This window comes from Ornithodoros turicata, chromosome 1 (assembly GCF_037126465.1).
Source record: "Ornithodoros turicata isolate Travis chromosome 1, ASM3712646v1, whole genome shotgun sequence".
Lineage (NCBI taxonomy): Eukaryota > Metazoa > Arthropoda > Arachnida > Ixodida > Argasidae > Ornithodoros > Ornithodoros turicata.
Window position 1 is genome coordinate 149748108 of NC_088201.1, and position 22253 is coordinate 149770360.

General features: G+C 42.2%; 11 non-coding genes and 1 pseudogene across 11 annotated transcripts; all 12 read left to right on the forward strand.

Moving 5' to 3' along the window:
- The first annotated feature begins 473 nt into the window (after positions 1-473).
- Positions 474-689, forward strand: LOC135379392 (small nucleolar RNA U3). Its single transcript, XR_010418889.1, has one exon. It is a non-coding gene; the product is annotated as a small nucleolar RNA U3 (small nucleolar RNA).
- A 271-nt stretch (positions 690-960) lies between these two features.
- On the forward strand, positions 961-1176 carry LOC135379264 (small nucleolar RNA U3). Its single transcript, XR_010418766.1, has one exon. It is a non-coding gene; the product is annotated as a small nucleolar RNA U3 (small nucleolar RNA).
- A 271-nt stretch (positions 1177-1447) lies between these two features.
- LOC135379252 (small nucleolar RNA U3) lies at positions 1448-1663 on the forward strand. Its single transcript, XR_010418755.1, has one exon. It is a non-coding gene; the product is annotated as a small nucleolar RNA U3 (small nucleolar RNA).
- Positions 1664-1934: 271 nt separating this feature from the next.
- Positions 1935-2150, forward strand: LOC135379334 (small nucleolar RNA U3). The gene has a single exon (XR_010418833.1). It is a non-coding gene; the product is annotated as a small nucleolar RNA U3 (small nucleolar RNA).
- A 271-nt stretch (positions 2151-2421) lies between these two features.
- Positions 2422-2637, forward strand: LOC135379276 (small nucleolar RNA U3). The gene has a single exon (XR_010418778.1). It is a non-coding gene; the product is annotated as a small nucleolar RNA U3 (small nucleolar RNA).
- Positions 2638-2908: 271 nt separating this feature from the next.
- On the forward strand, positions 2909-3124 carry LOC135379356 (small nucleolar RNA U3). The gene has a single exon (XR_010418855.1). It is a non-coding gene; the product is annotated as a small nucleolar RNA U3 (small nucleolar RNA).
- A 271-nt stretch (positions 3125-3395) lies between these two features.
- LOC135379345 (small nucleolar RNA U3) lies at positions 3396-3611 on the forward strand. Its single transcript, XR_010418844.1, has one exon. It is a non-coding gene; the product is annotated as a small nucleolar RNA U3 (small nucleolar RNA).
- Positions 3612-5096: 1485 nt separating this feature from the next.
- LOC135379451 (small nucleolar RNA U3) lies at positions 5097-5299 on the forward strand (annotated as a pseudogene).
- A 271-nt stretch (positions 5300-5570) lies between these two features.
- LOC135379404 (small nucleolar RNA U3) lies at positions 5571-5786 on the forward strand. Its single transcript, XR_010418900.1, has one exon. It is a non-coding gene; the product is annotated as a small nucleolar RNA U3 (small nucleolar RNA).
- Positions 5787-6061: 275 nt separating this feature from the next.
- Positions 6062-6277, forward strand: LOC135379241 (small nucleolar RNA U3). The gene has a single exon (XR_010418744.1). It is a non-coding gene; the product is annotated as a small nucleolar RNA U3 (small nucleolar RNA).
- Positions 6278-6548: 271 nt separating this feature from the next.
- LOC135379416 (small nucleolar RNA U3) lies at positions 6549-6764 on the forward strand. Its single transcript, XR_010418911.1, has one exon. It is a non-coding gene; the product is annotated as a small nucleolar RNA U3 (small nucleolar RNA).
- Positions 6765-7036: 272 nt separating this feature from the next.
- On the forward strand, positions 7037-7255 carry LOC135379427 (small nucleolar RNA U3). The gene has a single exon (XR_010418922.1). It is a non-coding gene; the product is annotated as a small nucleolar RNA U3 (small nucleolar RNA).
- Positions 7256-22253: the final 14998 nt, after the last annotated feature.

The following is a 22253-nucleotide window of genomic DNA, read 5'->3' on the forward strand; positions in this document are numbered from 1 at the left end:
TGTCACATCCTGGATATCCATGGGACGTCTATGATGCATAAGGAAAAAGTCATTCACGAACGTAAAATTCTGGATGTCCATGAGACGTCCATGTGACAGGTGTGATATCTGTGACATATCCGACCTTTCTGGGATATCTTTTGCATGTTGGTGGTTTGCTGGGATGGTGTCAGATGGAGGGTAGAACCTCATTCTGAGCGGTTGCTGGCACACCTATTGCTGTGATGAACCGCGAAATAAGGCAGAAGTAGCTAATATTTATATATTATTATTCGGTAATACCCTAGAAAACAAAACTGAACTTTAGCCTTGTGTAGGAAAGACAGTTACCAAATTTCTGCGCAAAGACTTGTCTAATGAAATATTTAGGCAGATGCGATTCCTTCGATCAACTTCTAATTAAGGTGAGCCACACACTCCTTCAGTTTGTAGTTGGCCGTGCTAGTTTTAGTATCGCGAAGGCTTTAAGATTCAAGGTCACACTTCATAGGATCATTTCTATAGTATGATTGTTGAGTTTCTTTCGCAAACTCGAAATGGCTACAACGGTGATGAGGAGCCGTAGGGTTTCTACCTGAGCGCGAAAAGGGCAGAAAGCATTACCTTCTTTTGGGTGCGCTGCTGCTATTGATGAACGTTCTTCTGGGACTGTGGTGTAGGATGTAATGTAGAACCCCATTCTGAGCGGTTGCTGGCACACCTTTTGCCGTGAAGAACTGCGAGGTAACGAAGAAGTAGCTAATATTTATAGATAATTATTCTGTAATACCCTAGAAAACAAAACTGAACTTCAGTCTTGTGTAGCAAACACACTTACCAATGTTTTGCGCAAAGACTTGTCTAGTGAAATATTTAGTCAGATGCGATTCCTTCGACCAACTTCTAATTAAGGTGAGCCACACACTCCTTCAGTTTGTAGTTGGCCGGGGTAGTTCTACTATCCTGAAGGCTTTATGATTCCAGGTCATACTTCATAGGATCATTTCTATAGTATGATTGTTGAGTTTCTTTCGAAAACTCGAAATGCCTACAACCGTGATGAGGAGCCGTAGGGTTTCTACCTGAGCGCGAAAAGGGCAGAAAGCATTACCTCCTTTTGGGTGCGCTGCTGCTATTGATGAGCGTTCTTCTGGGACTATGGTGTCAGATGGAAGGTAGAACCCCATTCTGAGCGGTTGCTGGCACACCTATTGCTGTGATGAACCGCGAAATAAGGCACAAGTAGCTAATATTTAGAGATAATCATTCCGTAATACCCTAGAAAATAAAACTGAACTTTAGCCTTGTGTAGGAAACACAGTTACCAATGTTTTGCGCAAACACTTGACTAGTGAAATATTTAGGCAGATGCGATTCCTTCGATCAACTTCTAATTAAGGTGAGCCACACACTCCTTCAGTTTGTAGTTGGCCGGAGTAGTTCTACTATCCTGAATGCTTTAAGATTCAAGGTCATACTTCATAGGATCATTTCTATAGTATGATTGTTGAGTTTCTTTCGCAAACTCGAAATGCCTACAACCGTGATGAGGAGCCGTAGGGTTTCTACCTGAGCGCGAAAAGGGCAGAAAGCATTACCTCCTTTTGGGTGCGCTGCTGCTATTGATGAGCGTTCTTCTGGGACTGTGGTGTCAGATGGAAGGTAGAACCCCATTCTGAGCGGTTGCTGGCACACCTATTGCTGTGATGAACCGCGAAATAAGGCACAAGTAGCTAATATTTATAGATAATTATTCGGTAATACCCTAGAAAAGAAAACTGAACTTTAGTCTTGTGTAGAAAACACAGTTACCAATGATCTGCGCAAGGACTTGTCTAGTGAAATATTTAGTCAGATGCGATTCCTTCGACCAACTTCTAATTAAGGTGAGCCACACACTCCCTCAGATTAGAGTTGGCCGGGGTAGTTCTACTATCCTGAAGGCTTTATGATTCCAGGTCATACTTCATAGGATCATTTCTATAGCATGATTGTTGAGTTTCTTTCGCAAACTCGAAATGCCTACAACCGTGATGAGGAGCCGTAGGGTTTCTACCTGAGCGCGAAAAGGGCAGAAAGCATTACCTCCTTTTGGGTGCGCTGCTGCTATTGATGAGCGTTCTTCTGGGACTGTGGTGTCAGATGGAAGGTAGAACCCCATTCTGAGCGGTTGCTGGCACACCTATTGCTGTGATGAACCGCGAAATAAGGCACAAGTAGCTAATATTTATATATAATTATTCGGTAATACCCTAGAAAAGAAAACTGAACTTTTGTCTTGTGTAGGAAACATAGTTACCAATGTTTTGCGCAAACACTTGACTAGTGAAATATTTAGGCAGATGCGATTCCTTCGATCAACTTCCAATTAAGGTGAGCCACACACTCCTTCAGTTTGGAGTTGGCCGGGGTAGTTCTACTGTCCTGAAGGCTTTAAGATTCAAGGTCATACTTCATAGGATCATTTCTATAGTATGATTGTTGAGTTTCTTTCGCAAACTCGAAATGCCTACAACCGTGATGAGGAGCCGTAGGGTTTCTACCTGAGCGCGAAAAGGGCAGAAAGCATTACCTCCTTTTGGGTGCGCTGCTGCTATGGATGAGCGTTCTTCTGGGACTGTGGTGTCAGATGGAAGGTAGAACCCCATTCTGAGCGGTTGCTGGCACGCCTATTGCTGTGATGAACCGCGAAATAAGGCACAAGTAGCTAATATTTATAGATAATTATTCTGTAATACCCTGAAAAACAAAACTGAACTTCAATCATGTGTAGCAAACATAGTTACCAATGTTTTGCGCAAACACTTGACTAGTGAAATATTTAGGCAGATGCGATTCCTTCGATCAACTTCCAATTAAGGTGAGCCACACACTCCTTCAGTTTGGAGTTGGCCGGGGTAGTTCTACTGTCCTGAAGGCTTTAAGATTCAAGGTCATACTTCATAGGATCATTTCTATAGTATCATTGTTGAGTTTCTTTCGCAAACTCGAAATGCCTACAACGGTGATGAGGAGCCGTAGGGTTTCTACCTGAGCGCGAAAAGGGCAGAAAGCATTACCTTCTTTTGGGTGCGCTGCTGCTATTGATGAGCGTTCTTCTGGGACTGTGGTGTCAGATGGAAGGCAGAACCCCATTCTGAGCGGTTGCTGGCACACCTTTTGCTGTGAAGAACTGCGAGGTAACGAAGAAGTAGCTAATATTTATAGATAATTATTCTGTAATACCCTAGAAAACAAAACTCAACTTCAGTCATCTGTAGCAAACACAGTTACCAATGTTTTGCGCAAAGACTTGTCTAGTGAAATATTTAGTCAGATGCGATTCCTTCTACCAACTTCTAATTAAGGTGAGCCGCACACTCCTTCAGTTTGTAGTTGGCCGGGGTAGTTCTAGTATCGCGAAGGCTTTAAGATTCAAGGTCATACTTCATAGGATCATTTCTATAGTATGATTGTTGAGTTTCTTTCGCAAACTCGAAATGCCTACAAACGTGATGAGGAGCCGTAGGGTTTCTACCTGAGCGCGACAAGGGCAGAAAGCATTACCTTCTTTTGGGTGCGCTGCTGCTATTGATGAGCGTTCTTCTGGGACTATGGTGTCAGATGGAAGATAGAACCCCATTCTGAGCGGTTGCTGGCACACCTTTTGCTGTGATGAACCGCGGAATAAGGCACAAGTAGCTAATATTTATAGATAATTATCCGGTAATACCCTAGAAAACACAATTGAACTTCAGTCCTGTGTAGGAAACACAGTTACCAATGTTTTGCGCAAAAACTTGTCTAGTGAAATATTTTGTCAGATGCGATTCCTTCGACCAACGTCTAATTAAGGGGAGCCACTCACTCCTTCAGTTTGTAGTTGGCGGGAGTTGTTCTACTATCCTGAAGGCTTTAAGATTCAAGGTCATACTTCATAGGATCATTTCTATAGTATAGGAAGGGAGTTGCCTCAGGACAGAAGCCGCCGATATTTCGAACAGAGACTGTTCTTCTTCTGGGCACCGTCCTCATCATTGGCATGGTATTTAAAGGGTTAGGTGTGACGTGTTTAAAGGTTCATGCGAATTGTGGGTCAACAGCCCGGAGGGAAGAAAGGTCCGTACGGGTTTTTACGGCGGGAGTGAATGGCTGCTTTGTTAGAGTGTGGAGAGGATTATGTGAACGTAGTGATCTAGGCTACAGACCGGTTGCAGAAAAATGGAAGGTTCACGAACACGTGGACGAAACGGGACAACAGGCAAGAATTCGCAAGCATAGCGAAAGATAAGGAGGTTAGTGGTTACGTGGGGAAAATTCCAGAACGAGCAAAAAAAATTTTTTTTTTAAATATATATTTGTAATACAAAGTTGTGGCATGCAATAAAGAGAGCAGAAAGCAGTGGCCATGCAGAACATAACAGATGATAATGGAGGTAGATGGGAAAAGCATACTTTATTTGTGAAGTGTTTCTAGGGTGCCTTGTGATTTGTTGATACCGGACGGGTGAAGAGCGTTGAACTTGTATATGAGATAAGACTCCCTATCACGTCTGTCACGTGTGGATCTAAACCCGGTTTCTAGAATATATAGCTTAATGTTGTCAAAATTGTGACCAGGAACGTTAAAGTGTTCGGCGACTGCTTTGGGGAGTTTGTTGGACGTGTCGGTTCTGTGTCCGGTAAGGCGGTTGTTCATTTGTTGGCCGGTTTCACCAATGTATTGCATAGAGCAGTCGCCGCATTCAATGCAGTATATAACATTGGAGCTTGTGCATGTGAATGCGTGGTTAACGGGGTGGGTGTAATTGCTCGCAGTGCTTTTGATGGAGTTAGCGTGTTGAACGTGCTTGCATGTTTTGCAGCGCGGGAGGTTGCAGGGTCGTGTTCCCGTGTACGGGACGCTCGTTTTGCTGATTTTGGCATTGACCAAGGAGTCTGCCAGGTTTCTTGCGCGTCGGTATGTCACCTGTATGGGATTTGTGAATGTGTTGTTAAGTCGGTCACTGCTTTGGAGGAGGGGCTCGTGCTTCTGTAGAATGGCTTTGATGTTTGGAAGTGCGTTGGAATATCTTGTGATGAAGCTTATTTGGCACGCGTCGGGATTTTACATCTCTACCGGTTCGCTGGATTTCTACCCATCTACATTTCTATAGTATGATTGTTGACTTTGTCTCGCAAACTCGAAATGCCTACAGCCGTGATGAGCAGCCGTAGGGTTTCTACCTGAGCGCGACAAGGGCAGAAAGCATTACCTTCTTTTGGGTGCGCTGCTGCTATTGATGAGCGTTCTTCTGGGACTATGGTGTCAGATGGAAGATAGAACCCCATTCTGAGCGGTTGCTGGCACACCTTTTGCTGTGATGAACCGCGGAATAAGGCACAAGTAGCTAATATTTATAGATAATTATCCGGTAATACCCTAGAAAACACAATTGAACTTCAGTCCTGTGTAGGAAACACAGTTACCAATGTTTTGCGCAAAAACTTGTCTAGTGAAATATTTTGTCAGATGCGATTCCTTCGACCAACGTCTAATTAAGGGGAGCCACTCACTCCTTCAGTTTGTAGTTGGCGGGAGTTGTTCTACTATCCTGAAGGCTTTAAGATTCAAGGTCATACTTCATAGGATCATTTCTATAGTATGATTGTTGACTTTGTCTCGCAAACTCGAAATGCCTACAGCCGTGATGAGCAGCCGTAGGGTTTCTACCTGAGGGCGAAAAGGGCAGAAAGCATTACGTTGTTTTGGGTGCGCTGCTGCTATTGATGAGCGTTCATCTGGAACTGTGGTGTCAGATGGAAGGTAGAACCCCGTTCCGAGCGGTTGCTAGCACACCTTTTGCTGTGATGAACCGCGAGGTAACGAAGAAGTAGCTAATATTTCTAGATAATTATTCTGTAATACCCTAAAAAACAAAACTGAACTTCAGTCAGTCATGTGTAGCAAACACAGTTACCAATGTTTTGCGCAAAGACTTGTCTAGTGAAATATTTAGTCAGATGCGATTCCTTCGACCAACTTCTAATTAAGGTGAGCCACACACTCCTTCAGTTATGAGTTGGCCGGGGTAGTTCTACTATCCTCAAGGCTTTAAGATTAAAGGTCATACTTCATAGGATCATTTCTATAGTATGATTGTTGAGTTTCTTTAGCAAACTCGAAATTCCTACAACCGTGATGAGGAGCCGTAGGGTTTCTACCTGAGCGCGAAAAGGGCAGAAAGCATTACCTTCTTTTGGGTGCGTTTCTGCTATTGATGAGCGTTCTTCTGAGACTATGGTGTCAGATGGAGGGTAGAACCCCATTCTGAGCGGTTGCTGGCACACCTTTTGCTGTGAAGAACTGCGAGGTAACGAAGAAGTAGCTAATATTTATAGATAATTATTCTGTAATACCCTAGAAAACAAAACTGAACTTCAGTCATGTGTAGCAAACACAGTTACCAATGTTTTGCGCAAAGACTTGTCTAGTGAAATATTTAGTCAGATGCGATTCCTTCGACCAACTTCTAATTAAGGTGAGCCGCACACTCCTTCAGTTTGTAGTTGGCCGGGGTAGTTCTAGTATTGCGAAGGCTTTAAGATTCAAGGTCATACTTCATAGGTTCATTTCTATAGTATGATTGTTGACTTTGTCTCGCAAACTCGAAATGCCTGCAGCCGTGATGAGCAGCCGTAGGGTTTCTACCTGAGGGCGAAAAGGGCAGAAAGCATTACCTTCTTTTGGGTGCGCTGCTGCTATTGATGAGCGTTCATCTGGAACTGTGGTGTCAGATGGAAGGTAGAACCCCATTCCGAGCGGTTGCTAGCACACCTTTTGCTGTGATGAACCGCGGAATAAGGCACAAGTAGCTAATATTTATAGGTAATTATTCGGTAATACCCTAAAAAACAAAAATGAACTTCAGTCTTGTGTAGGAAACACAGTTACCAATGTTTTGCGCAAAGACTTGTCTAGTGAAATATTTAGTCAGATGCGATTCCTTCGACCAACTTATAAATTAAGGTGAGCCATACACTCCTTCAGTTTGTAGTTGCCCGGAGCTGTTCTACTGTCCTGAAGGCTTTAAGATTCGAGGTCGTACTTCACAGTATAATATCTATAGTATGATTGTTGAGTTTCTTTCGCAAACTCGAAATGCCTACAGCCGTGATGAGGAGCCATACGGTTTCTACTACCTGAGCGGGAAAAGGGCAGAAAGCATTACCTTCTTTTGGGTGCGCTGCTGCTATTGATGAGCGTTCTTCTGGGACTGTGGTGCCAGATGGAAAGTAGAACACCATTCTGAGCGGTTGCTGGCACACCTTTTGCTGTGATGAACCGCGAAATAAGGCACAAGTAGCTAATATTTATAGGTAATTATTCGGTAATACCCTAGAAAACAAAAATGAACTTCAGTCATGTGTAGGAAACACAGTTACCAATGTAACTGTCAAGCTGATCTATATACATTGTTTAACCATGTGTTTGAGAATATCAAGCACTTGCAAAAATCTACTTTTTTTCAGATAGTATATTCACATATAGGTCGTCTAAAAAGAAATCTTCCCTGATTTGTATAACTGGTCCTCTCCTGCAACATTTTGAAAATCTACAGGTTTAGTTTTCTTTAAAAAATATAAAAAAATTGTCACCATAATGTGCTGCAGCTTGTTCGTCAGTTGAGGCCATCTAGGAAGCAAATAAAATAAAAGATGCCTCTCTCCTGCGAAAATCGAAGCTCTGCTTTTCCATTTTGAGAACCTACACGTGTATTTGTTCTCACCCAAGGAATATGTTTCGTCGGCTCATTCATATCCCATCTGATCACGCTATAGAAAACTTTGAACAAATTCTAGATGCGTAGAAATTGAAACTGACATTGAAACAAATTGAAACTGAAATTGAACAAATTCTGCATTCAACTGTTCTGCGAAGTTCTATAGATTAATTGCAGTCACTGCTTCATAACAGCTTTGTTAACTTTTATGATTGTTTTCACATACCTGAAGTCATCTGGAAAGTGAACAAATCTCATCATTTCAAGGGCATACCCTCTCCTATAGCATGTTCAAAACCTGCTGGCATGTGTTTTCCGTAGATCTTATAGCATCAGCTGACCATATTGGCTCAGATCATGTCAGAATGCGACGGAACAGCTTTTGGAAACAATTTATTATGATCTCGTGTGCCCTTCAACCACAACAGAAAAAAAGCCCATAGTCTTTCTTTCAGTGGAAATAGGTGTTTTTGCTCAATTAACAGAAGGTGACTCAAATTAATTGTACCTCCTTGTGGCCTGGGTGGAGCATGCCTCACTGTGCTTTATATGTATTTTGTTATTTCTTCTCCAACCGTATGTCTTTGGCAGTGAGCCACAACGTATGCAGTCTTCAAGCTTTCTTTCACCCGGAAGAACAGCTTACAGCTCTGCAGGCATCAGAATATCTGCACATAATAGGGGGCTGCAATCTAGCCCTACAGGTGCCAACGTTTTAAATGGTACTGCGAACACAGTCATAGTACCGTTTATCACGGCACAAAGGAATTATGTCAAAGTCATGCTTGTGGAGGCAAAGCCACGCTTGCCAAAGCCAAAGAGGTGATGATGATGTTGATTAGGATATTTAATGGCGCAAAGGCAATTTCAAAGAGGCAAAGTGATGCTTATGGAGGGTTTTATTATGCCCTGCTGCTCAGTGTATGGTTCCTGTTTGTAGCTGGAACAAACCAATAAAAAAAATCTGAGGAAAGAAATATGCCACCTTCAGTTGCCACCGACAAAGCAATAGGTCAATAGTCAATAATTGTGGTTGTTATTCACTCTGCTATGTGATTGTGTTCACGTTAATTCGCCTGTTTGGTACTGTGGTACCAGCTAGCTTCCTTGTAGCGTAACATATATGTGACCGCATGGAGAACAAAGATGACGAATTAGCTAGTCTGGCTTAGGAGCTCTCACACTGGCATGGCTGGTCAAAAAGAAAATGTGGGCCATACATCAATGACACATAAGACACAAATACCAGTATATTTTCAGCAAGCACTGGTTAATTTCTAGTAGGCGCCGTGCCTATAGCGTGTCCATGGACTGATTTTTTAATTCTTAGAGAAATCATATTTTTGCAGTTATAAGGGATGACAACATGTTCTACACCCAAGTGGGTGTACTAATTAGGTCTCGTTTAATTATTGGAAATAGAAGGTTGGTGCAAATGCAACGTCGGTTTCCCTATGTGCCGCTAGAGTTTTCAAAAGTATGCTCGTGACCATTTAGTGCGAGGACATGGCCCCGAAATAATGGTTGTGTGAGAGTAAGTCTCGGAACGTTCTTTTTGCCTTTTCACTTGAACGTGAGGAAGAAACAACGCTGCAGAACTGCAAGCAGCACATTTAATGTAATCTCGCGCAGGATCCAAGTTTTACAACGATTTCATATTTCAGCACAATATTTATATGCTGTAAAAATAGGTGCACGGGTACCATACAATGAAGTAGCTGGTACCGTACATTTTAGACTTCTTCTTGGCGTGGGTGCTTTGCATAAAGAGTGGCCTGCTAATAAACGTACTTCGGGATTTCTGATTGTGAAGATCATAGGAGAGAAAGGAAGGAAAACAAATACAACAGAGGGTGCCATTCATTTCTCGCACTTCTGATTTCAGTTACCTATTGTGCCTGGTTTTCTTCAGTTCCACTTTGAGACTACCGTATGCTGGTTACAAAAAATTAGGGCACTTCTGCTGACTCAAGTTATTCATCCGAGAGAAAATCGTTTTTTTTTCTTGCAAACAAACAAACAATTTCTTCACATTCATATGCAGCTTATTTGCAGAAATGCATTTCGAGAGTCTGTCCAGTCCCTGTTCCCTGAGTTTATCAGAACGTAGGCTCACAAGGAAAACCACAGGCAGGTTCCGATTTCACGATTCAACGGTTCTGAGGCTGGGACACACACAAACACATACAGACTGACAAACACAACACATCCACACGGCATCGGAATCAGGCTTTTTCGTCGGTTGTCACTTTTCAACTCTACGACTTCACAACCAAGGCAGCTACAGGAGAATGGCGATGTTCGCGACAATGTTCATAATATAGCAGGTGCCCACCATAGCTGGAACCAACACCGGGAACTGATTTGGTGACATGACACGAATTCAGAGTTCGACATACTCAAGTTTGACAGGCGAGCAGCAGGACAAAGCATTAACTGCAGTGTCAACAGAATCCTGATAGCCGGCGGAGAATACAATAAACGATTCGTCCAGACTCGGTACTCTCGTTCCCAGCCCACCCCAAAAAGCCTCACCCTGCGGGGAGCTATTTTGAGACGCGGGAGTCAAAAACCTTCGCTGCTCTGAGGCTGTCGTGCCTGTCGACAAATCAGAGACGATTTATTTTGAAAGTTTGAATCTGAAGCGTTTCTATCGCAAAAGTTGAGTTTTAGGGCTTTATCTTTACACCGTGGATTGTTTCGTGATTTATTTCGAGGAGTTTATTCTCGAAGTTTATTTTGTGAAGTGTAAACCAGAGTGATCCCGGCGGTACACATGAGGTACAGTCCTCAACCAGCAGGTACAGTTCGCGACCACTGCGAAATTAAAACGGCACAAGGGCTCCGAGACCCATCCGTACCGGTTAGGTACCTTTAGAGCGCGATCTATACCAGGTGTACCTCATGTGTACCGCGTGTTTCCGGCGCATGAGTACGAACGCCTTCTCACGATACCCATGCGCTGGACAAATATATCGTGTGATTCCGAATACCAGGCAATAAATTCCCTTATGCAGCAGTGCCATAATGGGTCAGCACTATCATTCTATCAAAGAAGTGCAATAATTAGAACCCGTGACCGCGAGGGATCGCACGTTTGGGAAGAATTAGTTTCTTGCAACTGCTGCAAATCAGTTTGTTTTGAAACGTCCGGGAGCGAGGACGAGTCTGCTCGGTCTTTGAAGAAACTCGTCCGACGCTTTCAAGATTGGAGTCATTTAAGGTGCGTATTATATCTGTGAAGCAATTATTCGTCTGCACGACACATTTTCGTTCATCTTCGCCCTGATTCCCAGTGGTCCTGATAACCGGTAGGCTGGACACAACGACTGAGGGACGGAGACAACGAACTTTGTTTTTTTTTTGTTTTTTTTAATTCCGTGTTAGCGCCGCGAAGCAACTGTGGCTATGAGCGGCGTATAGACGTGGACAGATGAAGAGAGGACAGCAGGAAGGAGTGGGGGACAGGGGGGTTAGTATGCGTCCTGGGCCGACTTCAAGGGGAACTGTGCCGACATTCGTCTGGAAAGTCTTCGGAAAACCCAGGGAAAACCTCAGACAGCACAGCCGGTGACAGGATTCGAACCCGTGTCACCTCCCAGTCTCGGCGTGGAAAGCGATCACTCTAACCATTATGCCACGGGAGCTGGTAACGAACTTTGTGCTTCATGCACGAACGTTGATGCGTGAATTAGAGGAGCCTAGATTGCACTTTACACCTGGATTACACAAGCAAGTAGGCATCTTTTCAGGCAAGCTATATTTCGGTTGTTAGATTTTTTTACATTGTATTTTCTCCTAGGTTACGTCCAGTCGATGTCGTAAGTGGGTGAGTCAATCGTCTAGTGTGGTTGGTGTTACGTTCTGCGGAAGAAACGGAAGTTGGGGAAGAACAGCAATCCAAAGGTGTGGAAGAGATAAAGTAGCGTGACCACAGAGCAGCTGCAATGGTGAAAGAGAGATGCAGTGGTCATCGTTCACCCATATACGTTGTGTCCCGTGTGTCAGGTGTTTGTGCATCATGACAATGCACGCTCGCGATGGACAAGCATCACCCCTAAAATGGATATAATTTTCGAATAAAGGTATTTGTTTGTTATATTTATCGTACAGCGTAGCTTCCTGGGGCTGTTAATATACCGTGGAGGAGGGGAACCACCCCGACGGGTAGGCCTAAATCACTGCGCGCTATCCGTTACATGTATCGCATGTGAGGGCGCATGTACCTCTTAATTTTAAGACGTATATTTTTTTTTTAAATGTACCTCTTGGCCAAGCGGTACTTAACCGTTACATATGCGTTACCTGATTTAGAGTGTGGGTTTAGAGTGTTTGATTGGATTTGATTGTCCATTTGTTCATTTAATATTATTTGCGTGGTTATGAGGCGCCCGACTATGTCAGCTCGTTTCATCATCTTTTTTACGACATCAACTGCCTTATTAACAGGTGCTGTTTTTATCCATCCAGCGTATCTGGACTTTTATGCCGTTTCACTCAGAAGCTGTGTGGAAATGGTAGTTTTAAATCCGAAATATCGTTGTAGTTTACTCACAATACCTCATAGTCTGGCGCGCTATAGTTTGAGCAGTCATCGTGTCACTATCATCAACATTTATTCCAGTTCTCAAAACTGAAGCGTCGTCGTCATTGCATGCCACTGAGGGGCTGGTGAGGCGAACACTTTCATTCTTGGAACTTCCGTCACACCGGCAATCTTGAACAACTGGAACTCATTTTAGGCAGCAGTGGCCAGACACCTAAGGCGTATTCGTTGTTATGTTCGCCGTCACATTCCATAGGGACGACCGCATCCTGGTTTCTAAGGTAAGAGCCCCTCAGGGGTACTTTGGGAAGGATGTTTTGGATGTGTGTAAGAAAGGTAGCTCCTGGCAGGGTCCGCGGTGCACAGAATCAGGGTTATGGATTCTATGAGGTAGTTATGAACGATATGGAGGGTGCCAGGTTACTGAAGGAAGATGGAGGTGTAGTGATTGGTGGAAAAAGGGTAGAGGCATATTATTTGGGAGCGAAAATGCGAAGGATACCTGTATTCCGGTACCCCATTGATTATCCTGATACCGACTTGGAAAAAGAGTTAGGACAGTATGGATTGGTGATCAAGACTCAAAGGAAAAATATGGTGGAGAGCATGAAGACTGCGAAGCTGGAACAAGATTGGTGATCATAGAGCTTAATGGGGACCTTCCAAATTTTTTGACGGTGAGGGGTGTCAGAATTGAGTGCCTCTATCATGGGGTCACACAGAGATGTGCGAAGTGTGACGCAACTGATCACCTGGCTCGTGATTGTAAGGCTCATAGATGCCGCTGGTGTGGGTCTTATTACGAGGTGGAGTGTGGGAAATGTAAAAGTGACCTGGCAAGAAAAAGGAACGTCCCGGCAGATATAAGGCCATCGGCTTGGGCAGGTGTGGTTGAGCCAAAAAGTACGCCATGGGTGTCAGAGGAGAACTTTCCACGTTTGGAAAGTACAGAACAGCAGGAAGTACAGCACGAGGTTGTAGTAGATGTAGTGGTGGGTGGAGGTGTAGATGTAGTGGATGATATCAAGTTGGACACCACAGTCGTAGAGAAGGATGGGGATGTTAAAATGAAAGAAGTTGTCAGTGGGAAGAATCAGGGAGAAATGGGGGCTTGTGATAAGCAGCAAGAGGTAGGAGGAAAAGGTTTAGGGGAAGAAACGAAGGTCAGCAAGGAGGTGGAGGGAAGCATAAATGATGAAAGTAAGGGTGAAGGAACGGAAGAAAAGCGAGGGTCAGAGGTTCGCATTGGCAATGCTGAAGAGGAAGCAAGCCAGGACGATGCTTCCTCTGTAACAAGCACAACCTTAAGTGTGTCTTCAGTGTCACAAATTACATATTCTGACAGTGGAGAAAGCTTCCACACGATGGTTTCAGAGGAAAGTGAAGAACAAGAAAGCGAGGAAGTTGACAAGAAGGGCCGTGGTATGGCTTTAAAAAGGAGAAGGGTATCTAAGAATGCAAAAAAAAAGGTGGTATAGGTGTGCACATGCACGTGCACATGCTACCGAAGGTACAATTTTGGGGCGTGTTGACCCCCCCCCCCTATGCCCATGGTTGTATGTCAGTGAAACGTAGAAATGTCAGACCTGCGCAGTGGAGCCAAAATGTATCCTGCTTTCGGAGATGCCCCCGGGTTGGAGAATGGAGTATAAAACAATTAGGAAAACATAGCAGTCACAGTATTAATTCTTCTAAATTTTATTCCAGAAATTTACACGGTATTTTACACCGCTCCCAAAGTTTGTATAGTAGCACAGTTTGTGAAATGCACAATAATTGTGTCGTGTAACATATAGAAACCTTTCACTAACACATCTCAATTAGTACAGTTCTTCTAATAATTTGAATCGCTTCTTTTCTGAGGCACATCATGCAGAAGTTCCAGAGTAACAGAATATTGATTTAGGAGTTCTAGAAGTTTTCAGTATGATCACTGTCGAGCATTATTTGTGTACAGTTTATTTTAATGTAAGGGCAAGCAACACCACTTTCTGCAACACTTTGCTTCAAATTATGCATTATTCCCTAAAACATCTGACTGGGCTTGTTGGCGATTATTTACTTTACATAGCTGCTAGACATCCAATGACACGTTTTATCTTTATGGATGCTTCACCTCAAACTTGAGATAGTCTCCGAAGAACAGCATAGAGTTTGTGGGAGAGTTATACAATTAGTTAGGTATTCTGCTCATTTTTACACAGACAGGAGATTATCATGATTTCTTTAAGTTGATCTTGATCACACTAAAAGGCGATAAGTGTAATGTCAAAAAACAATGACAGAATAAATCTGGTATGTTACCTTTAGGGAGAAAATTTATCAGCCTTTTAATGTAGCAATGATTGGTTCTCAGTGAACCCTTGCCAAGACCAAAAAACATTTTCACGAAAAAAGGCTCCCAAGAGATGGATATTTTGGCGACGTTCCTGGAGTTTCCATTATATTTCGTTCCAGACAGTCATTCCCTCTTGTGTGAGAGTCAATATTTGGAGTGCTTTCTGCTTATTTACTGTTGGTTTCCTTTGAACCACATAGCTAAGCAGGCAACTCAATCATTTTCCTTGTGATAAACTAAGTAAGTGATAAGCCACAGTATCTCCACCAGTGGCATAGCCATAGGGGGGCTAGGGGGCACGAGCCCCCCATACCTGCCACAGACCAACTCAGGCAAATCGAGCAGATCAGAGGTAAAAAAATATATGGGTGGGGGTGAGGACCAGTGGGACGATCGCGAAAGTTCTTGCAGTTCATGGCGTCTACCTATAAGCAGCACTGTTGAGTGGTTTTCAAAGTAAGAGGTTTTCAAAATATTTCCAATCTCGTGACACCGCCTCATTGGTCATGACAGCCTACATGTAATCGTATTGCGAACGTCCAAATCATTTATTTATTTATTTTTTTTTTCATCTGCATTTTGCGATGTGTACGAGTATGCTTGTGTTGTCGCACCCAAGATCAGCAGGAGGGATGAGGGGAAGTGCGGCAAGTTTTCCTATCAAGCCTCCCCTAGCTTGGAGGTCTGGCTATGCCACTGATCTCCTCCGAGGTTATAAGAAGAAAGTGTTGTCACAGGAAATGTTTGTTTGATGAGCAACGAAAGGTTCTTCGAAAACACGTTTTTAATTGGTTGTCACATCTGAGGTTATCGTGAGAAACAAAAAATCGAAAAGGTTTAGTTGGAGAGGTGATGTCGAGGCTGTTGGGAAGACCAGTGGACAGGTTTACCTGGTGCTTTACATAGCACAGTAGTAGTAAATGGTCATGCCGAGGCAAAAGCGTGGCGAGTTACAGGCTCGTTTATTGACTGTAGTAGGCGGTTTACATACAAAGGATACCCATACACAAAAGTACAAGTGAAAATATCTTTATTAAAGTCAATAGTGTCGCGAATTATGTTATGAATCTGTGTGAAGGAGGAAAACCCAGCCAAAAAACCTCAAGCAGAAGAAACACAATACAATACACGTGACAAAGATTATACTTATTTTATGTACGATGCTATAGCATTGAAGGGGTATCACACATCATACACAATATTTTTTATTAATGATAATCATACAAGTTTTCAATGAATCAGAACTAAAATGGGGTAGCACATCTTAATCAAAGAAGACATTTTTAATCAATACAATTACAATCGAAATTACAAGTTTTATTATAAAAAGCCTAACATTGTTATACGTGAGCACCATAGTGGAGTTTTAATTACAAACGCCCTCAAGTGTTTTGCAACTCCACCAACTTTTTTTTCCTGTGTACCACTGTTACAATGTACCTGCACCCCTACCTCGGTGCAACTCTCCTCCGCCCCCAAGAGCTTACCGTTCTGAATAAAATCCTCGAGCGCAGGCAGGAGCCATTATACTATCAACATGAAGGGGTACTTACGCAGTGCCGCGATGGTACAAAAAAATCCATTATTGAGTCATGTCAAAACGAGGTGCCAATTTCACACAAACTGAGATATCGCTATTGCTGGATCTTATAAGTAAATATAAGAATATGTTAGAGAATAAAAAAAAATAAAAAAAGCTCTGATAGATGTACCTAACTCTAAGCACAACAGCTAATATTGCAATATGGCATAATTAATCAGATTCTTATGAAGTGATCGATAGAGTTGGCGGAGGGCCTTTGTTTACCTTCGGACATTTTTCAACCTGGGCCGACTTCTCTCACGATTTTTTTTCCAGCGCGAGGTGGGTGGTGCGCGGGTGAGGGGCTGTCCGAATGCATACCACGCATGCATACCGAATGCATGGGCTGCGCGTGCCCTTATCGTTCTGTATTATTTTTTCATCTGCACTCTTAAAAATGAACTTCACCGCATAGTACGTTCCTAGCCAACCATCATCTGGAATAATATCGTTATCCCGTTTTCAACAAATCAGGGCAGATAACGATATCATTGGAGATGATGGTAGGCTAGGAGCGTGCTATGCGGTGAAGTTCATTTTTAAGAGTGTGCGCCGACTTCTTTGCCGATTTTTCCGCCTCGGCCGACTTCGTTCACATTTTTTTCAGGCGGTGCGTGAGTGGTTTACACACAAATACGGGCATGCACACTGGCATACCAACCAGGCGATGATACTGTCACACCTGGGCCGACTTCTTTGGTAATTTTTCTGCCTGGGCTGACTTCTTTCATAATTTTTTTCGCTACAACAGCGGTGCGGTAGGCGGTTTACACGCAAGTAGGGGCATGCACACTGACAACCGCACCAAGCGATGGTGTCGTCACACCTGGGCCGACTTCATTCGCGATTTTCACCCTGGGCCGACTTCATTCGTAATTTTTTCCAATACAACAGCTGCGCGGTGGACGGCTCACATGCAAGCATAGTTATACAAAAGATAGCCATACACAAAAGTACAAGATGAAATAAATTAAAGCCAATAATGGCAGGAATTATGTTGTGACTGCGTAAAGAAGAAAAACCCAACCAAAAACATGAAATGGAAGAAACACAACACACATAATAAAGAATATGGGAAGCTAGTTGGAAGGAAAACGAAAAAGAAAGCAGAAGAAACGCAATACATATAATAAAGAATATGGGAAGCTAATTAAATATTCCAACATGACACAATATAATCAATTTCATATGACGTGAATAGCACACATAGAAGGAAATAACGAGAAACACGATCAACAGCAAATAGAGTACCAAACCTATGCATCGTCCAACTCGTAAAAAGGAGATACGTACAGGAAAATAATTGAAAAAACAATCTATAAAAACGAGAAGCATGACGAATTTAATGCAGCGACTAGCACAGAGCTAACGCTGAATAGCAGAGAAACACTTTGAATGGCGCATCATCCACGCGTAAACAATAGATACATGCAAGGAAATAATGAGTAACACGATCAACAACTAATACAGAACCAAAACAATGCACCATCCAACACGTAAACAAGAGGTACACAATAAGAAAAATAATTGAAAAACAATCTATGAAAACGATAAACATGCACGCACTTAACACTGAATAGCAGAGAAACACTCTAAACGGCGCATCTGCCAACATGTAACAGCAGACACATGCAGGAAAATAATATCGAAACAAACTATCAACCAAGAAACATTGCAAATTTAATAAATTGAAATGGAAATAATCTATCTTTTGAACTATTATAAAATCATCCTTGTAAGCTAATGTAGTCGAACAATATACAATTTTCATCCCACTCAAGCGCTATAAACATTACCTTCTTTCCTTCTTTCCTCCAAAGTGAAATATCCTTAGGACCGTAATGCAAATAGATGTTAGTATTATTCGATTCTCAAAAACACAATAAGAATTATATCAAAACAATCAATAGCAAGCAAAAAATCTGGGAATAGACGTCAATATCGGTGCAAACTGGTCTTAGACAAACATTATCTAAGCAAGCGAGAAATATCATCTGCGGAAACAATACTCAATCAAAAACGAGAAACGCTGCATTTAATGTATTTCAGATCAGACACAACTATCATGCATATATTATTCGCAACTCACAAAATATCAATCGAGTGAACATCTGAAGCAAAGATAGAAAGTCAAGTCTATTCAGTGATAGAAACAATACTAATTCGAAAACGGGAAACAAATTTAATTACATCATTTTTATAAGTTTGCAACAGTAATTTCTACACGCAGAAGCCACAAACTAACAACTCCTCTGAAATGCAAATTATTGTAAAAGCTTTCTTTAGCGGAAAGGAACGCACACATCTCAAAAATACATTCCCATCTAGTAGAATATTTTTATTAATATCAATCGAGTGATCACCTGAAACAAAGTCATAGCAGTAATTAATTTAGGTAAACATTTTCCTGACCACGCAGCCCAAATACGTCCCAGAAACACGTCTTTTTCATTCAACCCACTAGCGGATCCGGAGTGAGGGAGGGAAAGCCGCTAGGCCGTAAAGTTCTCATACACTTTCGTTAAGGTTACGCCAGCAGGGAGTAGGGGAATTCTACAATGGCATTCGTACACAATCTATAGTTGAAAATCATAAACTCGCTCTTGCAAGTCAAGTTAGGGAAGGGGGTTTTCTAGCACTGTCTTGTACGTAGAATCATGAAAGTGCACGTTTTTCTTACTCATTACATCTTTTTGTAAATTGATTTTCGTAATTCTCACGGCAGGTGGATATTAATAACATTCTAAACCTGATAACATAATAAGTTTTTAATTAATAAAATGAGCACCGATATGGCTTTAGTAAGTGTAGAAGAACACTACAAAACAGAAAAAAGGAAGTTTCAGCGAAGAGATGGATGGATTTTGTACTCGTTACCATAGGTCAATGGAGGACATGACAAAAAGCTGCTTTGAAAAAGAAGAGCAACGAAATGATTCTATTATCACAGCATTCCAATACGTCTTAGACATGGTCGGATTCGGAGGTATGGTACAAAAATATGGAATTGAAGGTGCAAGAACTTGTATGCCGAATGTACCATAGTTACAAAAATATTTGCACGTCAACAACGGAAGGGCCACTGGGATTGATGGTGGAGTTTTTGAGGCTTGCTAACGAAGAATTGAAATATACTAGACCAGATGTAATTGTAATCATTGCAATGGGCATTGCATTAATCAAGAAAGCAATCAGATCAAATTATCATATACAAGCAGTCTGTATCGCGCGATTCATTACGGATTTGTTGAAATTACACCTAACAATTGAAATGGAAAGTACATAAAAATATTATTACGTGATATGTTCCACTACAACCTCGACAGAACTATTTACTTCTATCAGTTCTTGCAATGATGTCGGATGAGCAGAAGTTCACTATTGTCGTACAAGGTCTGATGTATCATCACTTATTGAAACTCAACGAACATGTCAATTGTGGTGGTATATCAGGCAATTTTCGTCTAATACTCTCTTGTACGCCATTCAAGAATCTTCATACAAAGAAAAGAAACATCAGCAAGAGATTGATATTTTTTTTCGAACGAAATATGCTTAAAATTCGAAGAAATGGTCACCCGCGTCGACGAACCCGTTTCCGGAAGCATTCCACAACCACTGCGGAATCTGTCACAATCCCCCTGGATGTTGCAACCGGGAATTTGGAGACACTGCAGCAATCAAAGTGACTTTCACTCGAAGCAATAGCAAGAGACAGTAGTTAACACCCCCTGCTCAATTTTGTGGCTACCAGCTGTGAGTGGAACTCATCATCTGATAGTTGGACCTCAAAGTTTTTCAATTCCTCCGTTTGCAGTGGGAAGTCTTCAGACATCCTTGATACCGTCGAAGGTGCTTTTTCCTCGAGGAGTTTGAGTCCCATGGTGCTCTGCTCCTTGATATTGTGGAGGTCTTTCACGATTGCTTCGGTCACTGAAGTAATAGCATTTTGTAATATCAACATATGTAATACACTTACACTCGCCAAACAATTTTTCGGCTTAAAGGAGCCACTAAATCGGTCTGGATTATCCAGCCGTTCATATTTTTAAACAAGTGTATAAATCTGCACTGTTTCAACAAAACTTTATTTGGACTCTAACACTCGCTTGAAATAACTGTCTACACAAGATAGCTTCACGAACACGGGATTGTACTTTGCGTTGTTTCTGTTAGGGTAGCCTTGTTGCGACACTCTAGGGCACAAAGGCAACTTCATCGTTACCACTGTTGTCTGAACCTTGCTGCAGCAGATCAGGAGCCTGGCTGATTATATCAGACAGTTTGGGCAAAATTGGCCTTTGTTGTCTACGTCTGCACGCAGCTAATCTTACACGCGGACCTCGACAACAGAGGTTGTGTTTTGATTGCGCTTTTCTTCTAAACGGTAGCATTGTGTCAACTACTTTTGTCTGAGGGGTACTTATTGAAATACAGACTTTCACTTGAGAGTAAGTTTTAGATAACCCTGTCGCACGTTTGAAAGTCTGTGGTATCATTTATGTACCACGTTTATGGTACATGTTTGACCTGTGCTGCTCTATGTCACCAATCATATAAGGTGACAACGTTCTCTTATTCTGTGACATACTCTTTTCGCAGTGAGCGAATTGTTTTTAATGCGTGCCTCGCTCTCGTTAACTACGTAGGTTATCTGTGACCTCATTTTATTCATTGCATGATACTCCGGGACAGAAAAAAGTGGGGTCGCCTCAGTGCTCTTTTATGCACACTGTACTTTTCATACTGCAGCTTGTAGTTTGAACGCATATACATGGTGTCTCAGCTAAGGAATGACAGGAACTTAAAGGATAGATCCATGCATGCAAACAAAGCTGGCTGAAGGCTGTTAAATGTTGCGCTCTCCACTCTGACACTCTGTTTTGGTGACCCATGAATTGAGCATAACTAGTTAGCCAGCTTTTTAACTACTACCCTTATGGGAGAAGTAAGAATTAGAGCATGTTGAGTAAACTACATGTTTCTATGCCCTGCGGATTTACATTTACAGAAATATCTCCATTAGAGGTTTCTTCTTGCATTTGCCCTAGAGCTGTCACTAGAAAGTTAACTAGTCAATTATGCCTCATTTATCTGCAGCAACAACAAAAAGCTGTTAACAGGGAGCACAACACAGCTTTCAGCAAGTTTCAGTCGCACACAGCACTCCCATCATAGACTGGACTCCCTGTACATGCAGCAGTATGAGTGTAATCATTAAACTTTTTACAAGCGAGCGGAGCACTGATGCTCACAAGAAAGCTGAAACTCTGCTTACCTTGGCTACAACGTCTGGAAGAATGTTGCTTGCCAGGCTTCTCATTGGCGGACATAGGCCCAATAGAGGTGTTGTCAGACTTCTCAGTAGCAATGTGAGACAGAAGTGAAGAGGATGTCTCTTCATCTGCAATAATGTAACAGTGACATTAGTTCTTATTGCTATGATCATTTTTCATCCAGTGTAGCAGTTACAGCATACTTGGCTAAAATGTGCCATTGTTCGGGCTCAACATTTTTGGTCCACATGTAGCTTCCATGTTTTTGTAGGATTTTTCTCAGATACAAGACAAGCAACTGATACGGTGTGTAAAATCACACACTTCCATTTGGCCTCAGGTACTCAGCAAGCAGTATGTGTGTAGGGAAGGCACTAAATACCCACTCACCAAACAGGCTGTCCACAGATAAATCTTCAAAACTGAATGTTAACAAGGTCTAGTTTTATGCGGTCCACAGTGCAATATTCATTACCTGGTTCTACGATACTGCGACAATAGCTGTTGTGAAGTATTTTCCCACGCATGTGTTTCGTTGTCAGATAAAGATTGAGAGTTGGTTTCATGTGCTACACGATAAAAATAAGAAAAAATCAGAACATGATCTTGTAGCCACATTCCTCATTAAAGGGACTATCACATCCGAGAAGGTGTGTATGCAACTGATGCGGTAATGTCTGTCATCGCTTCACATTCAATTTGGCCAAGTTCCTGCTTTAAAATATGGCTTCCAAATTAAATAAACGGACTTTAATGATTCAGACGTCCTCCGCAGCTAACACCATGGTGA